The 7,429-nt window shown below is 40.2% G+C and overlaps 1 non-coding gene across 1 annotated transcript; it reads left to right on the forward strand.

Moving 5' to 3' along the window:
* Nucleotides 1-1,474: 1,474 nt before the first annotated feature.
* On the forward strand, nt 1,475-1,581 carry LOC118489367. The gene has a single exon (XR_004887386.1). It is a non-coding gene; the product is annotated as a small nucleolar RNA R71 (small nucleolar RNA).
* The last annotated feature ends 5,848 nt before the right edge of the window (nt 1,582-7,429 follow it).

Here is a 7,429-nt window from a genome sequence, read left to right on the forward strand (position 1 = left end):
CGGCCATAGCTAGGAATGGTCTTCCTAAGATGAGTGGTACTTCGGTATCTTCCTCCATATCTAGTATCACAAATTCGGCTGGGAAGACGAATTCACCGACTTTGACTAATAGATTTTCAGCGATACCTTGTGGATATTTGATGGACCTATTGACGAGTTGTATGCTCATTTTTGTAGGGCTTGTTTTTCCTAGGCCGAGTCAGTTAAACATTGATGCGGGAATGAGGTTTATGCTAGCCCCGAGGTCGGCTAGTGCCTTGCAAATGGGGGATTCCCTAATCGAACAAGGGATTGTGAAGCTTCCAGGATCAATCTTCTTTTGCGGGAGTTTGTTGAGTAGTAAGGCGGAGCATTCTTCGCTTAAATTAACTAATTGCAATGATTCAATTTTCCTTTTATTAGTAAGGAAGTCCCTCATAAATTTCGAATATTTAGGCATTTGGGTTAGGACTTCAATAAATGGAATATTAACATGTAATTGTTTTAGTAATTTTTCGAACTTTGTGAATTGCTCATCGGTCTTTTGGCAAATTAACCGACCGGGGTATGGAATCGGAGGATTCTTGGTGGGCTCTTGATTTTGTGGAGGAGCCGTCTCTTGTTAGAGCGTTTGTGGAGTTGTGGTTTGGCTAGATCGGCTCTTTTCAGTTGACGGTAATGGAGCTTCCTCGGGACCCACGGTACGGTTTCTTAATGTGATGAGATGTACTTGTGCTTTTGGGTTGGTTTCGGTATTACTTGGTAACGCGCCTTGTGGTCTCTCGGAGATATTTTGAGCTATTTGACTTAATTGTTTTTCAATGTTTTGAATACTAGCTTGTTGATTTCTAAAATTTGATTCCAATTGTTGAAATCGATCCGAGTTTTTCTTTTCGGTGTCGAAGATGAGGCGAGATACGGTATCTTCAAGCCTTTCTCGTCTTCCCCTTGTTGTTGAGAGAAATTTTGTGACTCACTTCTTGGTTGTTGAAAGTTTGTTCGTTAGTTTAGATTTAGTTGGTTACTACTATTACCGGGTTCTCTCCAACCAAGGTTAGGGTGGTTACGCCATCCTTGGTTGTAGGTACCCGTTGGAGGACCCGACGGCCTAGGTCTATTATCAATGTAGTTTACTGTTTCTGTTTGATTATCCAATTCTTTCATACAACTCCAATTTTCATGTGGCCCACCACACCCTTCATAAGCCATAACCGATGCCGTTTTTGCCATTTCTAACTTTTTGATTTTTTAAGAAAGGGCCTCGATTTGAGCTTGTAAGGAAGTGCTTTCGTCAACCTTATGGGCACCTGGGGCAATAGATTTATTGCCTCGGGGAGTGTGCCACTGAAAATTGGTTTGAGCAATTTCCTCAATTTGATTATATATTTCATTTGGGCGACGATTACCTAAAAGTCCCCCGGAGCTAGAGTCAAGTGTTTGTCTTGTGTGTGGCAACAATGCATTATAGAAAGTAGATACTTGTTGCCAAACCGCAAGACCATGATGAGGACACTTTCTTAATAGCTCCTTGAACCTTTCCCAAGTTTCATATAAGGAATCCCCATCTTCTTGTGAGTATGTATTAATTTCAGTCATTAATTTAGCCGTTTTATCAGGAGGGAAATACTTATATAAAAACTTTTGGGCTAGTTCATCCCAGGTGTTTACCGAGCCAACTGGGAGGGTATTAAGCTAAGCCTTAGCTCGGTCTTTTAATGAAAATGGAAACATTCGAAGGCGGATGGCGTCATTTGATGCTCCATAGATCCGAAAGGTATCACATATTTCCAAGAAATTGGTAATATGTAAATGGGGATCTTCGTTCGCAAGTCCATGGAAGGTTGCGGAGTTTTGGAGCATAGGTATCAAATGCGGCCGAAGTTCGAAGTTGTTGGCCTCGACATTCGGTGTATTGATAGCGGCACCGAGATTACCTACAGTGGGCCATAGGTAATCCATGAGGGTACGTTGATCCGCCGTTAGAAGTGGGTCCCCCGAAACTTTCTCTTGTTTTTTAGCTTTAAGTCTTTTTCTTAGAAAGCGTTCGGGTTCGTCTAGCGGTTCTTTTATGTCTCTGCTAGAACTGGAGCTCATACACTATGTAGAAAGATCAGGTGTGGCGCTTGGGTTCCAAGTCCTGCAATAAAAACACAAAAAAAACGTTGGTCAGAAGTTTCACCACGGCCCCGTGCTCAGATGAACACGGCCCGTGGTCGGAGATACAGTAATTGTTTTCCGGATCCCTATTACTAGAGAGCTCGGGACGCCCCATGTTGCACCGACACGGCCCCGTGCTCAACCCTCTGTAACTCGGAAAATAAAAACTGCCAGTAACAATGCTGGGCACGGCCCGTGTCCGACCAGGCATGGCCCGTGCTGAGCTCTGCAGAAACTGAAAAATAAAGAAAAATCCTAAAAAAAGAAAAATAAGAAAAAACGATTAGGCCGCTGATTCTTAACTTGCTTAAAATTCTTGTGTCCCCGGCAACGGCGCCAAAAACTTGATGCGCGTGTGGTGTGTTATATTTTTATGTATATGTTTAACCCTTTTTAACCACTTTAGTCAAGTTTTAAATTTATAAAACACGATATTTACTAACACCAAACACACATATGGGCAAGTGCACCCATCGTCAGCATAGTATAGTGTTGGTAAGATACCGAGGTCGTCCAAGGACACAAGAGCTTTTAATACCGGTTTATCCTCAACGTCTAATCAAATCAAAAGTTTAGAAAATGGTTTTAAACTAGAAAATAAAAACTAAAAATGCTGAAAATAAAAATAAAATAAAAACAGATAGACAAGATGAATCACTTGGATCCGACTCGCCTTTAGTGTAACCTTTGATTATTTTCGCACTTTTGCACTTTTTAAGAGATTATCTTAGTTATTGTTGTAGGCCCCTCTTTTGAAGGTGATGTTACCCTCAACCCAGTAGTTTGAGTCAGCAAGGATACAATCCTAAAGGGTTGGATTATTGAAAGATAATTAATTAAGTTATTAATGCGTAATGTGGTAGGCCCCTCTTTTGAAGGTGACGTTACGCTCGGCTAAGTAGTTTAAGTCAGCAGGGATACAATCCTATGTAGCCGGGTTAATATATTAATAGTAGTTTACATATGAGGGGATCAAGAAATTCGGACCCCCGCCATCCAATACCAGTGGGTATTGAAGGAGATCCAACTAAGCTTGACCCAGGTCCTTGCAGGACCTATACACTGAACAAGGCAAGACTCTTACCAAACCATTCCCTTAACCCCCGACTAGGTAGCCAACATATCTCCATATAGACCGTGGAGATACGAATGGTGTAAATCTTTTATTTCATATAGACAGTAAAATAATGCCATGTGACACCTGTGTCACCGCGACCATCAAACAAATGCCAAGCCGATGAAATATTGTATTTCAAACTTGGGATCTTGTATAAATATGTGTATATTTTGCACATATCAATTCTTGTTCAATTTCAAACTTTATATCGCTTTCTGGAGAATTATACGCAAACTGGTGCGTAAACGTACTCAGTTTAAATGCGACAAACACTCCGGAACACCGTCATATACTTAACATACCTTAAATAACCTTTACATAACTTATAAATAAGTTTTGAAGGCTTTGGTATGGCAAAAAAAGTTAATTCGCTTACAGGGACTAAACTTGACAAACTGCGAAAGTATGCCAATTTGAACTGTAACAAACATTCCGGATCATGTCCATAAGTTAAACATACCATAAATATCCTTTACATAGCTTAGAAATAGGCTTTGAGGGGTTTGGTATGCTAAAACAAACTTTTGGATCATTCAGGGGCTAAAAGTGTCAAAAAGTGCACAAGTTTGCACTTTCGCGCATAACTTACCTTCTAAATACATCCGGACATCCAAAAATTTATGTAAGCACTAAAATAATTTATTTTAGTGTTTGTCATAAGAAAAATCCATTCGTCGCGTCATTTGGATCGTTTTTCGCACTTATGCGCATTCCGTCGTAATTAAGCGAACATCGCGTTCCTACGGCCAAACGAACCAACATCCGGCATATTTTTGAGCATGTTTCATGTCCACAATGTTTAGGCATCATTTTAGGGCCTTAAATTTGGCTTTACGGGCCTTAGAAGTGTCGGAAATGGCTTAAATATGCAACAGGGACCAAAACTGCCATTTTTGAAAGTTTGTGCAGATCAGACATGCCCAGACGGCCCGCCTGAGTTTTGTCTATATGCTGACGCGGGCCGCGTGGCCCCTGCAGATGCAGAAACTTTTTTTTGGCTGAAGTTGGCCTTTCAAACACTCCAAAGGGCAATGCCCTTTCACAATCTCAGGAGTTAAGGGTCATTATGAGCCACCACAACATCTTGACAAGTGTACGCATAAGATCGTGGCACGATATTCAAGAAACGATCCTAACGGTTTTGCTTTTACTATAAATACCCCCTATTTGTGTTAAAACCCACAAAATCTGATCTAAAGCTCTAAGTTGAGGCCTTTGCTTCATACCTGAGCTCCTGGATCGAGATTAGCTTTCGGGGACCCTTCGTAAGTGTTCTTTCGTTCTTTTATTCGCTTTTCGAGTCCGAAAGTCAAAGTTTTGTTTGACTTTCTACGTTGACCAGCCTATGGTCAACACGAAGTTCGTTGGAACTTCATAACGTGAGCGTGATCACGATGGTTATAGTCCGTAGTGACTATACCTACTGATTACCACGTTATCAAGGCTCAGTGACGAGTCGTAGTTTCGGCCAAAATGCGCATTCTTGCGTATTTTGTAACCAAACTACTCGTGAGCATCAAAGCCGTTTGTTTTAATGCCAAACCTGTTTTCTAAGCTTATTTAAGCATGTTCTAACATGCTTAGCTCGTCACTTTTGGTATAGTGCTTATATAGGGTCGTAAGGTAAGCGATCTAAACCATCGCTTATACTTTCGAACCCGACCCATTTGGTCGATCATTAGGATCCAACCAAACACATTAGGTGACCATAGCTGTAACCTTCTGAGGTTATACCTTACGGTCATGATGTTAGGCGTTCCAAACGCGTTCTACGCGAACGACGCGTTAAGGTAGCATAAGCTACCTAAACGGGTCGTAAGCACTTAGGTTAAGTTTCACTTAAGTATGTGGGCTTTGTTAAACCATATTACACGAGTCTCCATACTCGTTTGGTTTACGAACCCGCATCCTATCCGATCCTCCGATTTAGGTCCGGTATATTAACATAGTTACCTATATTAGGTGTCGTTGATATCCGTGATCTCTAGCGTTATTTGGTTGTTATACAAGAACTTCAAAGCAATCTCAGGTGAGTACATTGAACCCCTCTTTTACTGTTTTCCAAACTGTTTTGGGGTGAAACACATGTGCCTACTTGTTACTTTCGTGCTTTCCTGTTTCCACATCATATACTTGCTATGTTCATTAGTACATTTATAGTACATGATTTCAATACATTTTATGCTATGTACGCCCATTGTGTGCATACTTAGTACATCACTTTACAATACACCTCATGCTACGTACGCCCATTGTGTGCATACTTAGTACATCCCTTTACAATACATCTCATGCTACGTACGCCCATTGTGTGCATACTTAGTACATCACTTTACAATACATTTCATGCTACGTACGCCCATTGTGTGCATACTTAGTACATTGTTTTACATTACATTTCTGTTGCATATGCTCATCCAGCATATGAACACATTATACTACATTTTGAACCGTTGTAACCATTTGACTAGGTGAACCGTCTTAACCCTTTGATTATATGAACCGTTCGTAACCATTGAACCGTGTAAACCAGTTGTATCAGTTGACATGATTTACATTTTGACAATAGACATTTGACTATACATGAACATTTCTACAATTGTTAAACACTTCATCTTGATGGTTTGGTTTGAGTAAGTGATTTAAGTAACGAGGCGTGTGTAATATGACACAAGCATGGTGGATACGCCGCTGGTACTTCCTATATATAAGTGTTTGTGTGGTATTACATATTGTAGCGTTATTTGAATCATTTCATTTTGAGACATATGACATTTTATACAAATAACACACTTTTCACAAGACCTCGATTTACAAACAACTTATCTTATACGAACTCATTTTACATGGTTATTCAGTTAACCATGCATTATTCTCTTACTTATACATATCATCTGATCTTACCGTTCTTCAAATGATTTACAAGACAAAGCAAATTACAAGGTTCATGACTAAACATTTTCTCAAACATAAGTCATGAATTCTGTTTTCACAAAACCTATGTATCTCACAGGCATTTTTATGCTGACGTACCTATTTTCACATGTGTTTTCAGGAGATGATGCATAGGACTTATCAAGACATACTTAGGCGGACCTGTGCCTTAGTGACTTAAAATGAGACAAGAACTAGTTAATTGATGTTATGTACTCTTTGGTTCTTGTTTAAACAATGTATACTTTCATTTTCGATTAATAAAACGAAACTTCATTTGCCATGGATTTGAAACAATAAATTCTGTTAAACACTCCCCGATGTTTCCGCCACGATTTGTATGTTCTTCGTGGTCGGGGTGTGACAGAAAAGTTGGTATCAGAGCCAATGGTTATAGGGAATTAGGTTATTAGTAATGCTTTGACCTAGTCTATAACCATCCTAGGACCCTAACGCGAGTTTACTTGCGTTTAGTCATAAAACAATACCGTCACCTATCCTTAGGCGACGACCACAACAAGAACATAAATTTCAAAACCGCTTTGAAAACTAATCATCTGTTCTAGGATGATTGATTACTAGGTTTTGAACCCTCTTTTATAAGGTTTTGAACCCCTTTGAATTTTCAAAACTCTCGTCAAAGTTTTGGGTCCTAAATAATGTGAACACGTGCAAACTGGAAGAGTGAATGCCTGTACCCTGGGATTTCTGTCTAAGGTTAGAGTGTTCGTACAAATCCACATAATCGGACCAGTCACTCTTACCTGGGAACTCTTGGGGTGAGTGTCCACTTATAGGCGAGCATGTCTTCGCGATACACTATGAGGATCTATTTGCTTTGATTCGGCTTTGGTGTTGTTTGTTTGCTTCGTGGATTCAAACAAATGATCATCAACCATGATTATGGCCGGTAATTGTAACATCCTATTCTTACCCAATGCCATTTCATTTGTTTTCTTTCTTGTTTCTCTTTTAGAATGCCTCCTCGACGCGAAAACCAGATAGCAACTGCCGAGCTGGCAGAGATCATTGCGCAGCAAATGGCTGCTCAATTCCCAAACCTCTTTGCTCAATGGAACCAAGCCAACAACAACAATAATGCCCCCTGCAACTTCAAGACGTTCAACTCGGCTAAGCCATCAAAGTTTTCTGGGTCTCAAGGAGCGACTGCACTTCTGCAATGGTTCGAGAGTTTAGAGAACACCTTCAGACATGTTCAATGTCCAAACGAGCGGAAGGTAG

This window comes from Helianthus annuus, chromosome 17 (genome assembly GCF_002127325.2).
Source record: "Helianthus annuus cultivar XRQ/B chromosome 17, HanXRQr2.0-SUNRISE, whole genome shotgun sequence".
Taxonomy (NCBI): Eukaryota; Viridiplantae; Streptophyta; class Magnoliopsida; order Asterales; family Asteraceae; genus Helianthus; species Helianthus annuus.